Source organism: Tauraco erythrolophus, chromosome 14 (genome assembly GCF_009769465.1).
Source record: "Tauraco erythrolophus isolate bTauEry1 chromosome 14, bTauEry1.pri, whole genome shotgun sequence".
Lineage (NCBI taxonomy): Eukaryota > Metazoa > Chordata > Aves > Musophagiformes > Musophagidae > Tauraco > Tauraco erythrolophus.
The window spans coordinates 23,829,996-23,849,395 of NC_141478.1; the positions used below are offsets into that span (position 1 = coordinate 23,829,996).

Consider the following 19,400-nt stretch of genomic DNA (forward strand, 5'->3'; position numbering starts at 1 on the left):
ATGGGCAGTTTTGGAAACCAGTGCTTTCCTCCTTTCCTCTCCATACTCATCTCCTGGAGTTTAGTCTCACAATACAATGAAAGAGAGAAGTGTTGTAACTGTTTTTCATAGAAATATTGCGAATCACATTTGAGAGCCAACTTTCACCCCAGCTCCGCCAGCCTGTTCTTGTATGGCAGATGAATCAAGTCCTTGACCACCTCAGCGTCCCTTTGTCATACCCAGCATATTTCCTAGCTGTGCAGAAGGGGGAATCAGCCTCCTTACTTATTCTTGGTATGTTGCAACTCCACAACAGTAAGCTCAGGACAAAGGGCTGTGTTCTTCCTTGCTGAGTGGATAGCTAAGTGAGAGAGGAGGAGAACAAACCACCACAAGTCTCCAGCTCTGCTACACAAAGTCTTTAATGAAAAGGAGTAAAAGCAGTGGCACAGAAGAGAGAGAAAGAAACCTGTCAACAGTGTTCAGGGAACCCTTAACTCTGGAACCCTCCTCCCACCAGCAGTAGGTTCTGCAAAGCAGAATAGAATGAGCCCAAGCAGAGCAAGAGGAGACATGGCGAGTCTTGCTGTGCAGCGAGGAGCAGCAGGCACAGGTCCCTCTTGCCAGGTGGGATGAGGACACCCAGCCCGGCTGCAAGCTGTGGCCACACTGCTGCTGCTGCAGGGTCCATGTCTTCCTTCCTCCTCTGAAAGGGATGATCCACCGGTTTCAGCAGTTAAAACTATATTGGGGTGGGGGAGGCAGACAGAGCCCTGACCCCCCCAGACCGAAGGAGCCCCCTGAAGAGATGGGAACACCCCCGACACTGAGGGAGCTCCCAACAGCAGCTGACAGAGACGATCCCACGGCTGTGCTCTGAGGGAAAGAGGTGAGGATGGGGCCTGGCAGGGTCACCACCACTGGGGAGGCTTCGATGGCCACCGTCGAGTCAGCGCAGCGGGCGACACAGGGCTCACTGCAGCTGCTGGCAAGTGGGGTTGGACCAGAGGTGCCGCAGGGACGTGGGAGACAAGGTCTGAAGCAAGACATCTCTGGGTGAGGGAGGCAAAGCTGAAACACACAGCGAAGAAGATATACGGACCCCAATGTCAGCCTGTCTGTCATTTCTACTAAGCTGTCTGCAGATACTCTTTGCTGCCCTTCATCCCCACTTCTAGCTCCATGTCCAAAAAGGGCCTGCAGCTCATCTTGTTAACATGCTCAACAGGTGTGACATCTCACCGTAAGGCTAGATTTGAAGGACCTGGAGCAAAGATGTGCCTAACTGGCTCCTTATTTCACCAAGACCTTCTCCTGCATTACCCAGTGCTATACCATGGATGAACATTGAACATCAATTATCCCAGCACAAATAGGCTGGGATGAACAGGTGTCTCAGAAATCACCTCCTAGAAACACTTACTGTGCCTACAGCTCCCACAGCACTCATCGTGCTGAGTGGCACAGCACAGGAAGGCTGATCCGCTGTGGAGACAGGACCCAGCACAGTGGGTTTAGAGCACCTGTGCAAAGACTGATCCTACTCATCTCCAGAACAAACATTGCTGCGTTGAAGGCGGCCCTGGATGCCCTTGGCCATTTGTATCGAGACCTTCTGCTGCACGTGCACATTCTGGTGGACAGACCTCCCTGCAGCTGAGCCCCATTCATCCCATTCTGCTTCTTGAAAGGACCCCCTCTTCCCAGCTCTCCCCAGCCCCGCCATTCAAAGAGAAAGAGGTCAGAACTGTTCAACAGCTCTATTGCATGGCCAAGCTGAGGCAGCCCAAGTATCAACCTGAGCAGTCCCCAGGAGAGCAGTTCAGCCCACAGGGAGACGTGGAGCGGACTCAGGCTTACCTCGTTCCTCGAGGAAAGGGAGGCAAGAGAGAAGGATGTGGAGCCTGCAGCAGCACAGGCTTTTATGCTGTGTCCCAGAGCCCCAGGGGCCACAAACATTCCTTGATCATCAAGCTTTTAAAGGTCTCATAGCTGACACTTGCCAAAGCCTTGGTGGTGATTAAGCTCTTGCCTCTTTCATCTGAGATGTTGCGCTTCTACTTCAAACCACTGAACATCGAAACAATTCATCTGTGTCCCAAATTCATAAGGCCAATGAACTCCAAGCTCTCAGACTGGTGTGCAGGGAGATTTTAAGGAGATTTCTGTGACAGAGACTGCCTTCGTCACATTGCCTTCTTGATGGTCAGCGTGGCCACCAATCATGGTCAGATTCAGCTATTCAGGTGTAGAGCCTCCGGTTGTAGTGAGAAATTGTCACAAACATCCATCTTGGGAAACCCAGACAGAGATGCTTGAACCAAGCCAACTTGCAAATAAGGCATTGCACTTTGTATCTCTGCAAGCAAACTTCCTCACTCGATAAGGGACCGTTTCAGGCAAGCAGGACCCTGCAGAGGTGGGGTGCTGTCTTGAGAAACCCACCTCTCTCCCTCTGTGATGCCACATAGGAATGGAAGTTAAATGCTTGCGTGAGCGTTAAAGGTCAATGCTCATTCAACTGTGCAGAACAGGATGGTGAGACCACCAAGAACCCCTGTGCCCCCTGACTCATTTTGAGAACTTTTGTGAAATTGTATGAACGATTGCACATGCACAACAGTACTCCTCCCCTGAGGAGGGACAGCAGGCACCCAGAGGATATAAAAGGAGAATGGGCAAGCCTCTCGGTGCACACCCACCACCAGAGGACCCTGACCACCAGCAGAGCCTGCTGCTGGATCCAAGGGGGGTGATATCCTTACACTTATCTCTCCTTTTGTTTTCGTCTGTCTTCTCTATCCTTGACTTGACTAATAGGCACATAGGGGTAACAGTGTAAATTTTATCAATCTGGTATATTTTGTAATTTTGATATGGTAGTAAGCTCACGTCTACTCAGCCCCACTGAGTGGGATAGGACCGAGGGACACCTCGATTCAACTCTTAAGTGCTTGCAGTGCAGGCACTTTGACTAACCCTGAGAGAGATTTCTCCCCATGGATCCTCGTAGACACACAGGATACATGGGGTAAGTTCAGACAGAAAGTCAAGACTGCACAAACCCGTATGGGAGAAGAGACTCACATCTCCAGAGATGTGGCAAAGGTCAACGGCAAGGAAAGACCATTATGGGCTGGAGGGAAACCCCCTGTGGGCAGGAGTGATGGCCCGGAAGACCTTGCTTACACTCATCAAGATCCACCACAGCATGGTTTTGAGATCAAAGAGATGCCTGCGTCCTTCCCTGAAAGAGAAGTCACTATATTGTGGAAGGGTTTGGAAAAACCCTGAAGTCTCAGCAAACATGAATCACTCTGCTGTGAACGACAGTGGCCATGATGTCCCAGCCTCAGGCATGAACAAAGCTCATAGACTCATGAAAAAACTGGTGCTCTCCTGCAATCTCCTGCTGCTGCAGTGGCCTTCCAAGGCATTGCCTTTTGATGGCTGCTCAAGGGCTCGTGTGACTCAGTGCACCCAGAATAATGAAGGCTGGAATGGACCTCTGCTGGTCCTTTGCTCTCATCCACTGCTCCGAGCACACCAATCTTTCCGGGTACCTCAGCAGGCTCTGGACCTCTTGCCCTTCCGTAGTTACATCCATCCTCTGCTCCTCACCTTGCTTATCCCTGCTAGGCTCCACTACCCTAGTGTTCTCATCCTCACCCATACGTCATGTGCTCCAGCCCTTACGTTATGCCTGGTCCTCTGCCAGTACCTCTCTTGTCCGTGGGGACCCAAAATGAGGCACGCCCACCTAGATGTGACCTCTGTAGTGTCAAGGGGAGGGCAACGATCCCTCCCCTCAGCTTTCATCAAACATCTTGGGTCCTTTTGAGATGACCCATTCCAACCACATAGCCACCAAAGAGGAACGCTATCACCTAAGCAAGGGCTTGAGGCCCAGTCCCCATCCTACCAGCCAGGGTCTCTCACAGCTGAGCCTCTCCGGCCCACAAGTGGGCCACTGGGAGATGGCAGTGAGGGTGCCAGCACTGGTGAGAAGATCCTGGGGTTATGGTGTAAGGTCTGGATGTGGACAAGCAGTGACTATCAGGATTAGGAGTGAAAGCTCCCATCAGGATTTACAGTGAAATCTCTGCTGGGACAGACTTTGGCTTCTCTTTCCAGCCCTTCTGCCCAGAAAGGGCTTCTAGTCACTGGCATGAAAGCAAAACACAGAGCAGGAGGCATTGCATGCACACATCCAGCCCTTGAGCTCTTCATGGTACCATGGAGCACACTCTAGCCTTTTGGCTCATTCAGATCAAAGCTCAGACTAGGTGGGTTTTAAAAGTGGGATGAAACAACCTGGCTGAGAATGAGATAGAGAAGTGGGAGTCCTTGATGTGTCATTATATGGACCCCAAGAAAACTTCTATTCATCACATTTCCAGAACTTACACCATAACCCTGAGATCTACTCACCAGTGCTGGCACACTCACGGCCATCTCCCAGTGGCACAGAGTGAGTGCAGCCCTGGAAGAGCTGCACAGGAGACAGTGACCTCTCCAACAATGACACTGTTGAGAACTCAATGGGAGAAGACCCAGAAGTTCCTGAGGTAAATGGGTAATATTTTCTACTCAGAGCAGGAAGTCATCCCAGATGATGTCCAGTGGTCCTTTCTAACCTTCATTATCCTGAGCTGCACTGAGTCACATGAGCCCCTGAGCAGCCACCAAAACACAATTCCTTGGAAGGCTGTAGCAGTACAAGATTGCAGAGAAGCACCAGTTGATTCAGGAATGGTGCTAAAATGTGTGGAAATGCCTTTGAGGAAAGCAGAACTTTGGAATAATGAGGCTTTGAGCTCTGCTATCTGTGGCATGCTTGAAGCTAGGACACCATGTCTACCAAAGTTCACAGCAGGGTGACTCATGTTTGCCTGGAGATCAGGGTTTTTCCCAACTCTTCCATAATACAATGACTCCCAGGTGCTCTGGGAGGCTGATCTCATGTCCTTTTGTAGTTTGAAATGCATGGAATGGGCCACCCCATCCTTGACCCAGGAAAATATCTGTGAGCTTTTGACTCTGTGCCCTGCACCTCTCCTCTATAGCAGACCAACCAGGCTTTGTGCCCTGGGGTGAACTTGCTGAGCAAAACAGGTCAATTGGAGTGTGGGTCTCCTTCAGGGAAGACGCAAGCATCGCTTTGATCATCCTCCCACACCTTGATTTGTTTGTTTCCAACAGGTTCTCCACTTCCCAAGCTGAGCCCACACCTCTGGTTGGAAGAAATGTGAGGGCCTTGTCAACTTGTCAAGAGGCATGACAAGAGAGATCCCATGGAGAGGTCACTTGAAAGAGACCTGTCTGACTCTCTGGACAGCTCTCCAATGTTATGAAACTGCTTTTGTTCCCTGGGCTCTTGGGGTGAAAAAAAAGGCTGTGGCAGATCCTGATGAGTGTAAACAAGGTTCTTGTGGCCCTCACTCCCGCCCACAAGGGGCTTCACAGCACACTGTGATCTTTCCTTGATGTTGACCTTTGCCATATTCCTGCAGAGGTCAGTCTCTTATCCTAAATGGGATTGTGTAGTCTCGACGCTCTGTCCGATTTTACCCACTGCGTCTTGTGTTTTTACGATGATCCATGAAGAGAAAAGTCTCTCACGTTTAACCTCAGCCTCAGCACATAAAACTCTTGAGAAGTGACTCTATAGCTGAATTTGACCATGGCTGGAAGACATCAAGAAGGCAATGTGACGAAGGCAGTCTCTGTCACAGAAATCCCCTTAAAATCTCCCTGCACACCAGTCTGAGAGCTTGGAGTTCATTGGCCTTATGAAGCTGGGACACAGATGAATTGTTTGGATATTCAGCGGTATGAAGTGGAGCACAATATTTCAGATGAAAGAGGCAAGGACTTAATCATTAGCGAGGTTTTAAGAAGCAGCAACAACTAGGTGTTTAAATGGTTCATGATCAAGGAATGTTTGTGGCCTCCTGGGGCTCTGGGACACAGCATAAAAGCCTGTGCTGCTGCAGGCTCCACAACCTTCTCTCTTGCCTCCCTTTCCTCGAGGAACGAGGTAAGCCTGAGTCCGCTCCATGTCTCCCTGTGGGCTGAACTGCTCTCCTGGGGACTGCTCAGGTTGATACTTGGGCTGCCTCAGCTTGGCCATGCAATAGAGCTGTTGAACAGTTCTGACCTCTTTCTCTTTGAACGGGCGGGGCTGGGGAGAGCTGGGAAGAGGGGGTCCTTTCAAGAAGCAGAATGGGATGAATGGGGCTCAGCTGCAGGGAGGTCTGTCCACCAGAATGTGGATGTGCAGCAGATGGTCTTGAACCAAATGGCCAAGGACATCCAGGGCCACCTTCAAAGCAGCAATGTTTGTTCTGGAGATGGGTAGGATCAGTCTTTGCACAGGTGCTCTAAACCCACTGTGCTGGGTCCTGTCTCCACAGCGGATCAGCCTTCCTGTGCTGTGCCACTCAGACAGCACGATGAGTGCTGTGGGAGCTGTAGGCACAGTGAGTGTTTCTAGGAGGTGATTTCTGAGACACCTGTTCATCCCAGCCTATTTGTGCTGGGATAATTGATGTTCAATGTTCATCCATGGTATAGCACTGGGTAATGCAGGAGAAGGTCTTGGTGAAATAAGGAGCCAGTTAGGCACATCTTTGCTCCAGGTCCTTCAAATCTAGCTTTTCGGTGAGATGTCACACCTGTTGAGCGTTTGTCTCGGTTTGAAAAAAAACAGAGGTCTGCTAAAGAAGACAGGAGCCTCCCTCGAAATGGAAAATGTAAACCCCCTCCCTCCGAATTACTAAAATTTTGAAATTAAGGGGCTCTCAGGCAAAGATATGGGAGTAGGAATAACAGTTCTTTACTAGGAAGATTAAAGAGAAGGGAAAACAACAATAACAACAACCACCACCCAAATGCAATAGTACACCACAAAGAAAAAAAAACTCACTGACAAAGTCAGAATACGACCTGACACCCTGCTGGTCAGGGTGCTGGCAGCAGTCTGATCAGATGGTGGCTGCGGTCCTCCTGCAACAGCAGCCGTGGCTCCGCAGAAGCAGCGATCCTGCCGAAGGGTGCGGGCCCCCCCGAAGGGCCGGCGGTGCTGCAGATGGCCCGGCCTTCCCCCGGGAACCCAGCGGAGAAGAAGAAAAAAAACCGCTCCTCTGGGGTGTCAACGCCGGCCGGCCCAGGCCTCCTCGGTCTGGGAGGAAGGAACGCAGCAAACCTCCAGTGGCTGCTCTGTCCCAACTAGTCCAGCAGCAGCGAGAAGTGCCCGTCTGTCTCCCCCGGTGCCCGCCAGAGCCCGACCGCCGCCGCCGCCGCTTTCCCGCATGCGGGCGCAGTCACGAGGCGCCCCTCTCCTCCCGGCTGGAGCATCTCACATGGGGCCGATGTTGTTCTGGGAGTCTGGCCGAAGATCCTTGATTGCCCATCAAACAGAGATGGCTCCTGGAGGGAGTGATTCACGAGTCATGGGCAAGGCATTGATGGCCCATTAACAGAAGACAGTCTGGGAGGAGGAGGCAAGGGGAACATTGCCCCACCTGGTCTCAACAGCTCATGAAGATGGTGATAGAATACATACTTATGGGCACATCTTACATCGTAACCTAGGACAGCATGTTGACGAGATGAGTTGCAGGCCCTTTTTGGACATGGAGCTAGAAGTGGGGATGAAGGGCAGCAAAGAGTATCTGCAGACAGCTTAGTAGAAATGACAGACAGGCTGACATTGGGGTCCGTATATCTTCTTCGCTGTGTGTTTCAGCTTTGCCTCCCTCACCCAGAGATGTCTTGCTTCAGACCTTGTCCCCCACGCCCCTGCGGCACCTCTGGCCCAACCCCACTTGCCAGCAGCTGCAGTGAGCCCTGTGTCGCCCGCTGCGCTGACTCGACGGTGGCCATCGAAGCCTCCCCAGTGGTGGTGACCCTGCCAGGCCCCATCCTCACCTCTTTCCCTCAGAGCACAGCCGTGGGATCGTCTCTGTCAGCTGCTGTTGGGAGCTCCCTCAGTGTCGGGGGTGTTCCCATTTCTTCAGGGGGCTCCCTTGGTCTGAGGGGGTCAGGGCTCAGTCTGCCTCCCCCACCGCACTGCAGTCTGAACTGCTGAAGCCTGAGGATCATCTCTTTTGGAGCGGGAAGGAAGACAGGGACCCTGCAGCAGCAGCAGTGTGGCCACAGCTTGCAGCCGGGCTGGGTGTTCTCATCCCACCTGACAGGAGGGACCTGTGCCTGCTGCTCCTCGCTGCACAGCAGGACTCACCATATCTCCTCTGGTTCTGCTTTGCTCTGAGCTCCTTGAGAAAGAGCTCGTTCTCTTCTGCTTTGCTGAACCTCCTACTGATGATGGGAGGCTGTGGGAACTAGGGACTGCTCTTGGTGGGCTGCAATAGCCATCAAGTAGAGCAGACTGGGAAGAGTCAAGTGCTTTGTGTGGAGCTTGTCCTTGAGAGATTGTCCATTCTGTGCACCTCCCTGAACCCAGCAGACACATTTCTTTCTCTCTCTTCTTTGCCGCTGTATTTACTCCTTCTCATTAAAGGTTTTCTGCAGCATCTCTTGAGTATTGTGGTGGTTTGTTCTCCTCCTCCCTCAGGTGGGGGTGTGTTCCCTACGAAGAAGAGCACAGGCCTGTGTCTTGAGCTTACCAGATGTTGTCTGTGGAACTCCAAGGTATGGAAAATAAACAAGGAGCCCAATTCCCATTTCCACACATCTAGGGAATCTGTTAGTCCTGCGAAAGGGACGCTGAGCTTATCAAGGACTTGGTTCATCTTCCATATAATAACAGGCTGGCAGAGCTGGGGTTGGTTACCCTGGGGAACTGTGGTCCCAGGTGGAAATACAGTCATGTCACACACACTAACCCTGTTTTACTGTGAGAGTGGTCAAAGACCAGTGTCTCAATTATTCAGATGGGAATGTTAATTTAGAACTTTTGAGTTACCTTCTCAGTTCTCTCAATTGTTATTCACCAACTTTCTATTGAAAGCAGTCACGACACTTTTCTCATTGGTGCTGTGGGAATGAACTCCAGGAGATGAGTATGGTCATCCTCAGACAGAAAGACCTTGGGAAGGTCTTTCCGACTTCTGGGGAGATCAGCAGCCCCTCTGGTCCCATTCACAAAACCAGCTCCAGTGGGCAGAGCTGCTGGAAAGGCAAGCAAGGACGAAATGCCCCGAGCAATGAAGCTGCCTGCACTGGCCCCCACAGTGTGTCCAGAGTCCTTGATCCCCCGGTCCTGGGTGAGATCAGTGAGCCTGGGCAGAGCCTCAGCTCCCTCCTGCAGCAGCACAGCATCTACATGGGAAAGGACTGACGCTGGAGGAGGGGTCTCTCCACCTCTTTGCAAAACCTTCAGAGATCAGACCCTGCTCTTGCTGCTCCCAGACACCGCTCCATCCTGCTCGGTCCTGCAGATCCCAGGGATGGTTGAGGAAAGCCCTCAGCAATGCTGCTGCTCAGGGACATGCTTTCAGAGTAGTGACTCTTCAGCGATTTCCCTGTACTCCAGTGACTGGATATTTCTCGTGCCCTCTCTGTTGTCTGGTGTCTTCAGCTTGCACATGACAGCATGGCTTGTCTCATGGGTTCAGAAGTACCAGGTGCCAGCCCAGTGCTTCAGGCAGTCCAAAGGTACCAGGAGGGTGTGTCCTCAGTACTCTGGGCTGAGTCTGAGATCTGGTACAATGTCCCTGCAGGTGTTTCCTCCTGTCAGACCCCTGAGACCTCTCCACACACAGATTCAAACCTTGGCACAAGGAGGATGGCACCAGTGCAGCTTTTCCTCACTGTGGGCATGTACCCTTCTTGGGCAGGCAGTGTGGTGGTGTCAGGGCATGAAGGAAAGCTCCCTCCAGCTCACAGCGAAATGTACCTGAGTCTGCAGCAGCCTTGGGAGAGAAAACCTTCTTCTCACTAAGGGAGAGGCCACTTTGGCACAGAAGAGGCCAGCGTGTCCTGGAGGAAAGGATCCAGAGTGGAGGTCAGCCAGGATTGTTCCAGCAGAGGAAGACAGTCCAGCTTATGCAACCCATAACAAGCTGCTTTGGGTTTTCCTGCCAGCTCTTCCCTCTGCTGAACTTCATCCGCTGCCCTCTCTCTTGATCCCCTTGTTCGGCAAGGTCAAGAGGTCGGCTAGGACTGCAACCAAGAGTAAGGATATCTGGCTAACGGCTGCTGAGTATGAGCTACGAGGTGAGAAAGAGGAGGGGCAGTAACTTCCACAGGCAGATGGACAGGCTGTCCAGCACGGGGGTGAGGCGTGGCAGCAGCAGAGACCACAAGTGCAAGCGTTGAGCCACCCATTGCTGGCCATGAACGTACACTGTGAGATAGATTGTTGAAGAGCATCTGCTGGAAACTTCATCACTAGGTCTTATCAGGAGAAAACAAGATTCTCACAAGTTACCGGATTGGCTCTTGTAAGACAGGCCATGCCAGGCTTCCACAAAGAGCTCTGCCGCTGCCATGAAAGGTCCTGTGAGTGTGCCTGGTGGCTTTGGAGGAAGGTTGCACTTGGTGATGGCCAGGGAGATGTAGAGACTGCCAGGCTCAGCCAGGAGCATATGGCTCATGGAGTGTGACACAGGAAAGATTGCTTCTTCCCATGGTGTAATGGTGAGCACTCTGGACTCTGAATCCAGCGATCTGAGTTCAAATCTCAGTGGGACCTTAAGCTTTTGGTTCCCTCAGGGCTTTTCTCAGCATGCTTATACCTTAACAGCATTGCTGTTGAGTCTATTGTTTAATGTTTTCTGATCTTCCTTCTTTCCTGTGCTCCAAGTCCTGGGACTGACATCAATGCCCCTTCTGCCCTGTGCCCACCAGATCTCTGCAGCTTTCCTAAACAATGGCCCCTGGCCTCTCTCTTCTCCCTTGTACTTGATCCCCGCTCCTGACTGAGAGGCTCCAGCCTTGCTCACCAAATCACACAAGAGCTGAGGTGAAGATCATGCAGTCTACACCCAGCTCAAAGCAGGTTCAAGTAGAGGAGGTGGTTCAGGGTCTTTTTTGGTTGAACATTGGATATCTCCAAAGATGGAGACACTCAAGCACTCCCTGGGTGACTGTTTCCCATGTTTGACCACCCTCTCAGTAGAACAAGGTTACTGTGTCTGTCCATTCCTTCTTGCTCTCTCCATTTCTCTAAGGCTTTTCTGTCTTTCTCTTGTTTGCTTGGTTATTTTGTTGCTCTGGTACCACTTCAGGGAGCTGCACCCACAACTGGCTGTGCCCCATGCATAAGGACAGACTCACTGTCATGGGAGAGAGCAGTTGCTCCCTGTTCTTTGCAGAGGTGTTGTCACACTGAGAGGGGAAGAGGACAAATAACCCTGAGTCTACAGCGATGGTGCACAAAGTCTTTGATGAGAAGGATGAAATGCAGTGGCACAGAACAGAGAGCAAGAAACCCATCCTCAGGTTTTAGGGAGGCCCAGTGAATGGCCCATTTCCGAAGGACAAGCTCCATACAAAGTGCTTGCCTCTTCCCAATCTGCTCTACCTGATGGCAATTGCAGCCCAACAAGATCAGTCTCTAACTCCCGCACTCTCCACTCATCAGCAGGCCATTCAGGAAAGCAGAAGAGAACGAGCCCTTTCCCATGGAGCTCAGAGCAAAGCAGAACCAGAGGAGACACGGTGAGTCCTGCTGTGCAGCGAGGAGCAGTGGGGAAAGGTCCGTCCTTCTAGGTTGGATGAGCATACCCAGCCCGTCTGCAAGCCTGCTTCTGCAGGGTCCCTGTCTTTCTTCCCACTCCAAAAAGGATGGTCCACTGGTTTCAGCAGTTCTGAATGAAGCAAAGTGGGGGAGGCAGACAGAGCCCTGACCCCCCCAGACCGAAGGAGCCCCCTGAAGAGATGGGAACACCCCCGACACTGAGGGAGCTCCCAACAGCAGCTGACAGAAACGATCCCACGGCTGCGCTCTGAGGGAAAGAGGTGAGGATGGGGCCTGGCAGAGTCACCACCACTGGAGAGGCCTCCATGACCACCGTCGAGTCAGCACAGCGGGTGACACAGGGCTCACTGCAGCTGCTGGTAAGTGGGGTTGGGCCAGAGGTGCCACAGGGACGTGGGAGACAAGGTCTGAAGCAAGACATCTCTGGGTGAGAGAGGCAAAGCTGAAACACAGAGCAGAGACAAAACCCAGACCCCAACATCAGCCTGTCTATCATTTAAGCAGCTCACTCTTCTGATATACTTTGCTTTCCTCCATTTCTGTTTCTAGATCCACGTCCAAAAAGAGCTTGCAGTTTGTCTTGCTAACACGCACAACAGGTGTGACATCTCACTGTAAGGCTAGATTTGAAGGACCTGGAGCAAAGATGTGCCTAACTGGCTCCTTATTTCACCAAGACCTTCTCCTGCATTTCCCAGTGCTATACCATGGATGAAGATTGAACATCAATTATCCCAGCACAAATAGGCTGGGATGAACAGGTGTCTCAGAAATCACCTCCTAGAAACACTCACTGTGCCTACAGCTCCCACAGCACTCATCGTGCTGTCTGAGTGGCACAGCACAGGAAGGCTGATCCGCTGTGGAGACAGGACCCAGCACAGTGGGTTTAGAGCACCTGTGGAAAGACTGATCCTACCCATCTCCAGAACAAACATTGCTGCTTTGAAGGTGACCCTGGATGTCCTTGGCCATTTGGTTCGAGACCTTCTGCTGCACGTGCACATTCTGGTGGACAGACCTCCCTGCAGCTGAGCCCCATTCATCCCATTCTGCTTCTTGAAAGGACCCCCTCTTCCCAGCTCTCCCCAGCCCTGCCCATTCAAAGAGAAAGAGGTCAGAACTGTTCAACAGCTCTATTGCATGGCCAAGCTGAGGCAGCCCAAGTATCAACCTGAGCAGTCCCCAGGAGAGCAGTTCAGCCCACAGGGAGACATGGAGCGGACTCAGGCTTACCTCGTTCCTCGAGGAAAGGGAGGCAAGAGAGAAGGATGTGGAGCCTGCAGCAGCACAGGCTTTTATGCTGTGTCCCAGAGCCCCAGGGGCCACAAACATTCCTTGATCATGAAGCATCTAAACACCTGGTGGTTGCTGCTTCTGAATGTCTCGCTGGTGATTAAGCTCTGGCCTCTTTCTTCTGAAATATTGTGCTCCCACTTCAAACCACTGAACATCAAATCAATTCATCTGTGTCCCAGCTTCATAAGGCCAATGAACTCCAAGGTCTCAGACTAGTGTGCAGGGAGATTTTAAGGGGGTTTGCATTATATGTATCGAGTTTGTCACATTGCCTTCTTGATGGCCACCAGTCATGGTAAAATTCAGCTATGGAGTCACTTCTCAAGTGTTTTTCATGCAGAGGGTGAGGCTAACCCAGAGAGACGTTTCTCCCCAGGAATTATCATAAACACACAGGAGACAGTGGGTAAGTTCAGGCAGAGCGTCAGGATCGCACAATTCCAGACAGGATAAGCAACCCACCTCTGCAGGGATATGGCAAATTTCCATGGCAAGGAATGATCGTTGCAGGCTGGAGCGAAGTCCCTCGTGGGCAGGACTGACAGCCATGAAGACCTTGTTTACACTCATCAGGCTCTGCCACAGCCTTTTTATTCTGCCTACGAGCTCAGGGAACAATGGCAGATTCATAACAACAGAGAGTAGGCCAGAGAGTCAGGCAGGACTCTTTCAAGTGACCTTTCCATGGGATCTCCATTGCCATGTTTCTTGACGACTTGACCAGACACTCACATTTCTTCACGCTAGAGGTGTTGGCTCAGCCTGGGAAGTGAAGAAGCTTTTGGAAACAAGCAAATCAAGGCATAGGACGATGATCAAAGAGATGCCTGTACCTTCCCTGAAAGACACCCCCACTCACATTGACCTGTTCTGCTCAGTAAGTTCACCCCTGAGGCCAAAGGCCTGGATGGCCTGCTTTAGAGGAGAAGCTCAGGGCACGGAGCCAAAATCTCACAGCTCTTCTTCCTGATTCAGGGATAGGGTGGCCTATTCCATGCATTTCAAATTGCAAACGGACAAGCGATCAGTCTCCCAGAGCACCTAAGAGTTGGGATAACCTCTGATCTCCAGGCAAACATGAGTCATTGCGCTGTGAACACCAGTGGCCATGGTGTCCTGGCCTCAGGTGCACCAGGGATAGCAGAGCTCATAGCCTCATTCCTCCCAAAGTTCTGCTTTCCTCAAAGGCATTTCCAGACATTTTAGCACCATTCCTGAGTCAACTGGTGCTTTTCTGCAATCTCATGCTGCTGCAGCCTTCCAGGGCATTGCCTTTTGATGGCTGCTCAAAGTCTCATGTGACTCAGTGTACCCCTAAATCTTAGAATCATAGAATGTTGGGGTTGGAAGTGACCTTAAAGATCATCTAGTTCCAAACCCCCTTGCCATTGGCAGGGACACCTCCCACTAGATCTGAGTGCTCAAAGCCCCATCCAAAGGGTCTTCCTTTTTTCCCTTTTTAAAAATGGAGCTATGTTTCCTCTTTTCCAGTCAGTGGGAACTTCATCAGACTGCCATGACTTCTCAAATATGATGGACAATGGCTTAGCAACTTCATCTGCCAGTTCCCTCAGGACTCGTGAATGCATCTCATGAGGTCCCATGGAATTGTGCTTCTTCAGGTTCCTTAGATGGTCTCAAACCTGATCTTCTCCTACAGAGGGCGGTTCTTCATTCTCCCAGTCCCTGTCCCCTGCAACTTGGGCAGTGTGGATAGAGCACTTGCCAGTGAAGACTGAGACAAAATAGTCATTGATTACTTCAGCCTTCCCCATATTCTGGGTAATCAGGTCTCCCATTTCCTTCCGGAGACGGTCCACATTTTCCCTAGTCCTCCTTTATCACTGACATACCTGTACAAGTTTTTCTTGTTGCCCTTGATGTCCCTGGCCAGATTTAATTCTGTCAGGGCTTTAGCTTTCCTAACCTGATCCCTGGTTTCTTGGACAATTTCTCTGTATTTCTTCCAGGCTACCTGTCCTTGCTTACACCCTCTGTAGGCCTTCCTTTTGTGCTTGAGGTTGTCTACCAAAAGAAACTTTCTTGTGTCTCCCTTCAAGTCATCCACACCTCCCATTTATTCTCCCTTTCCCCTCCATGCTTTTCTTCAGCCGGACTTCACCTTGCCCTTTCTGTAGATCTCTTCCACTCTCTCAAACCATTCCCTCTACACACCAACAACCTGCACAGAAGTTGTAAGTCTTTGTTAAAGGTCGGACACAAGCCTACATTCCCAAGAGGCTGGAGGTGCTGCCAGGAGGTCACTATCTCCCCTGCATGAGTGTCCCCACCGTAGTGCTCACAGCAGGCTTAGAGTCCCCCTTGAATAAATTGGAGAAGGAAACCAGGGTCTAATATCCCACCTCACAATCACCACCGTCCCCAGTTGTCTCCAGACAGATGCCTTCCCTTCTTCCCTGGAAGTATAGGCATGCCAGCTGAGGAGTGAAAGCATTGCCCTGTCACAGAATATCCCAGATGTCTGGCTGAGGACAAGGTGCTGGGAGCTGCAGCTGTAGTCCCTGGGCTTACGGGTCATGCACCAGGTGCCTGTCATGCTCAGTGCAGGTCTGAACTACAGGGCTTTGAGTGAAGCCTGGCCCTGAAACTCCCAGGGAGCCTGTGTCATTGGACAGGACGTGTTCAGTAGGGCAGAGAAAGCTGGAGCAGGTAGTTGTGGTGGAGTGGTGAAGATGATGGATTAGAAATCCTTTGGGGTTTCCCTGTGCAGGTTTCAATCCTGCCAACAATGGAGTGCAGTTCCCTTTTGGGGTCCCTGCAATTGATTGTGCTTCAGCAGTGGGACTTGGCTCCATACTGAACCTAATGCCCAGGGAGACAACAAACCCTACAGCACTTGTCCTCTTCCACCCCCCAGAATTTCCTAGATGAATGGGAAATCCTGCTCCCATTTACAAGGTAGGCAAGTTGGGTGAAGAGAAGGGACCAGTGCTGAGTATGAACCATGAAAGCAGGTCCACTGTTGTTGATTGTTGAACAGAACTACCTGACTTCCCAAGCAGCACAGCCCCACCAGCTGTCTTCCCTATGCCTGAAGCTACAGAAGCTCATCTCCAAAGAGAGCTTGCACGACATGGCCTGCAGTGCTAAAGATGAAGAGAAGACACCTCATGGATCTGAGATCTTGCCAGATCTGACAAAGTGTCCTTGACTTTAGATGTCATGAAGGCAGACTAGTGTAGAGCAGCAACCAAGTGAGGGCAAGAGCCTCTCCAAGAGGCTCTACCAACTCAGCCTTCCCAGAGCCTTCCTGGGATGCCTGGCAGCATTTAGGACTGGCCACCGCCTCGCCCAGCTGGTCTGGGCCTGCCCTGGGTTGACTGGGAGCCACCTCCACCTCCAGCAGTGTTGGGCAGAACAGGAAGTGTAGAAGGCATGGAGAGGAGGCACTGGGGCTTCTCTGACTCCCTGGCACCCTGCATGGTGGCAAGGGCAGTTCTTGGCTGTCAGAGAGCAGCAAAGCAAGGGCTGGGTTGTGCCAGTATGGAGGACAATCTGAGAGCTGTGGGGGAGTGCAGCACAGCACAGGCAGGGCAAGGCCTCCACAGCCGGTGTGAAAGGCAAGGCACAAACTGCGATATAACTTGCTTAGAAGAATGAACACTGCTTAGGACTAAGAGCTTTTACCTCAGGGTCAACATGATCTGAAGACCCAACATAAACTGGCTGTCACTGCCTGAGAACACCCCATACAGATGATAAAACAACAGGAGATTTGTCTTTCAAAAAAACCCAGGTATATAACAACAGCCAGAACAGCAATGGACCTGAATCTAGTATAAAACCCCTCCACCTGAACGGGAGGTGGGTTTAGAACACTGAAGATTAACATGCTACTAATCATGCATCCACAACACCTGCCCAGGAGAGGCACATACTGATTTTGTGAGTGATAGTAACTGATTAGCCCACCCCTTGACATGAGTAATTTGATTGGTTGACATAACTGTACTGTAAACATATATAAACCCTGCTTTCCTCTGTATTGAGGTCCTCCATGTGTTGGGCTGGGTCACTGCTATGTGCACCACTAAAATAGTAGTTCTGTGCTAAGCATCCTTGTCTCCCTCCTCAGCCAGCTGAGAACTGATTTTTACAATGGGCATAGTGCCGCAGCCCCCTGGGAGCTGAATTTCCACACAGGGTTGCAGCCCTCATGAACTCACTGGAGAGCAGCTCCTCTCCACGCTGCAAAGTAACAAGGCTGTCCCCTTGTTCCAGGGTTGCTTTCAGCACCTGTAGAGACAGCTTGTGTGCTCAAAGAGAAAGTCCTCATCCAGGGTTACGCAGCACAAGGCCCTTGCACTGCCCAGCCCAGGCCCACTGCCAGTGAGGTTTCCAGGCTGACAATCTACCTGTCTGGGTGAGGGCGCAGGATAGAAGAAGAGAAAGAGGCATAAGCACAAATGGTGGTGCTGGCAGTGCCAGAGAGCATCATCCAAGACTGTGGAAGGTTACAGCCAAAGCACCAGGGAAGAGCAGAGTGGCGCAGCGGAAGCGTGCTGGGCCCATAACCCAGAGGTCGATGGATCGAAACCATCCTCTGCTAGCTTGTTGGTTTGTTTTTTTTTTCCCCTGCCCCTGACAGCTGCTGTCTCTCCCAGCAAGTTTTAATCTGCACCACTCTAGCTCTCCGGGCACCCATGGCCATGGCTCTCTGGTTCTCTCAGCCCCTTCTTTCTACCACTGTCACCTTTCTCCTTTGCGTTCTCAGCAGCCATTCCAAAGTGTCCCTTCAGAAAGGCAGATGGTTGGGTGTGGAGCAGCAGGCAGAGCTCTCCCCACAATGCAGTGGCTGTCCTGGGGACACAGATGTTTCTCCCTTCCTGTCAGGCAGCTCAATCCCAACTTCCCAACCACATGCAGAGATCTCCTGGAATGTGCAGGTGGAGAGTAGGACAAGGCTGAAGCTATGTTACGAAACACCAACGCAATCAACTTGACCGCCTGGGGGTTTTCTCCATCCTAGTCTGTTTGCTGCTATGCCCACTTGTAGGTCCAGCCAGGAGCAGGGCTGAGCAGGTATTCCCAGTGGGCACTGCATTGGCTATATGTGGCTAAGCATTAGTAGAGGAGGGGGGGGGATGAGGAGTGCTGCAGGGTGGCCTCTGAGAAGGTAAGGGGCTTCCTTGTGCCGCACACAGCTGGTTCCAGGTACATCCACAACACCGATCCAACTGTGAAGCTTGTGGCATGGAGAGCACTCATGACAGAGCTCCAGGACGAGTTGCTCCTTCTGTTCTCAGGCCATGACCTTTCAATTGCAATGACCCTTCAAAAACGTTCAAGAGTGGCCTCTTCCGGAAGTTCTCCTTGTCTGAGTGCTTCCGTGAGCTGACAGCAGGAAGACGGCATGGGCATCTGCATGGGACTCCCTACTAACTGAATACCTGATGGGTCAGAAGCCAGAAGATCGCTTGGATGTTGACTGTGATGTCACCTCTGGCTCTGCAAGTGATGGGCCATCCACAGAAATATCGCTAGTGCTAGGTGCTTGTGTTCATTCCATAGTGGATAACACTGCATATATCTTCCTATAGATATAAACCAACTCTTCTTGGTCCAAAGGAAGTGGACAGCCCATCAGAGGGAGAACTGAGAATAAGAGGGCATGACAGTGTCAGAAACAGCGAATCACAAAGCAGTAGGAGAACCCATGGGGAATGATGCTCTCAAATGTTGCCTCTTCCCTGGATTTAGTGAGTGGGGGCTTCCTTGCCTGTTGTACTTCTCGGTAAACAGGTACGTTGGCTGGTCCTGACAGCCAATCACAGGTCTGCCTGAGAGCATATGGGTATGATGGGGTCAAGAAACAGATACCAGCCAATCAGAGAGCAGTATGAAAACATGTTGGTTATGGTGTTTAATAAGAAAATGACAGCTGAAAGGAAGTGATGCCCCCTGTGTATGTAGTGAAAGGTACGTCCTGGTCACATGCACTTCCATCATTCATCAGTGCTGGAACGGGGATTCACCAAAGCAATCACCCACCACCAAAACTAGTAGCAGCACAAGGCAGATTTTAGCCCAGGAAAAGGTTGTCGTGGTTTTTGGACTGAGGGTCGAGACAAGAACCGAGAGGGAGCACCCACCAACCATGGTCCCGGGCAAAACATGGCTCAGGCTTTCTTCTTAAAACAAAACAATTTATTAACAGTTACTTAACAGGAGACACAAGGGAATGAAACCGGTTACTTGAGAGGAGAAAGAGAAAAACAAGGCCAGATCTTAAAACAACACCTCCCCACCCCTATTTCCTTTCGTTCCTGGCTCTACCTCCCCCCCAGCGGCGCAGGGGGACAGGGAATGGGGAGTGCAGGTCAGTTCATCCATGGTGTTAACTGCCGCTCCTTTCTCAAAGGAGGAGGAGTCTTTACACCATTTTTCCCTTGCTTCGGTGGATCCCCTACTCAGGAGGAAAAAATCCCCA

At 51.4% G+C, this 19,400-nt stretch overlaps 1 non-coding gene across 1 annotated transcript; it reads left to right on the forward strand.

Annotated features, from left to right (window-relative positions):
* Positions 1-17,447: 17,447 nt before the first annotated feature.
* Positions 17,448-17,519, forward strand: TRNAM-CAU (transfer RNA methionine (anticodon CAU)). Its single transcript has one exon. It is a non-coding gene; the product is annotated as a tRNA-Met (tRNA).
* The last annotated feature ends 1,881 nt before the right edge of the window (positions 17,520-19,400 follow it).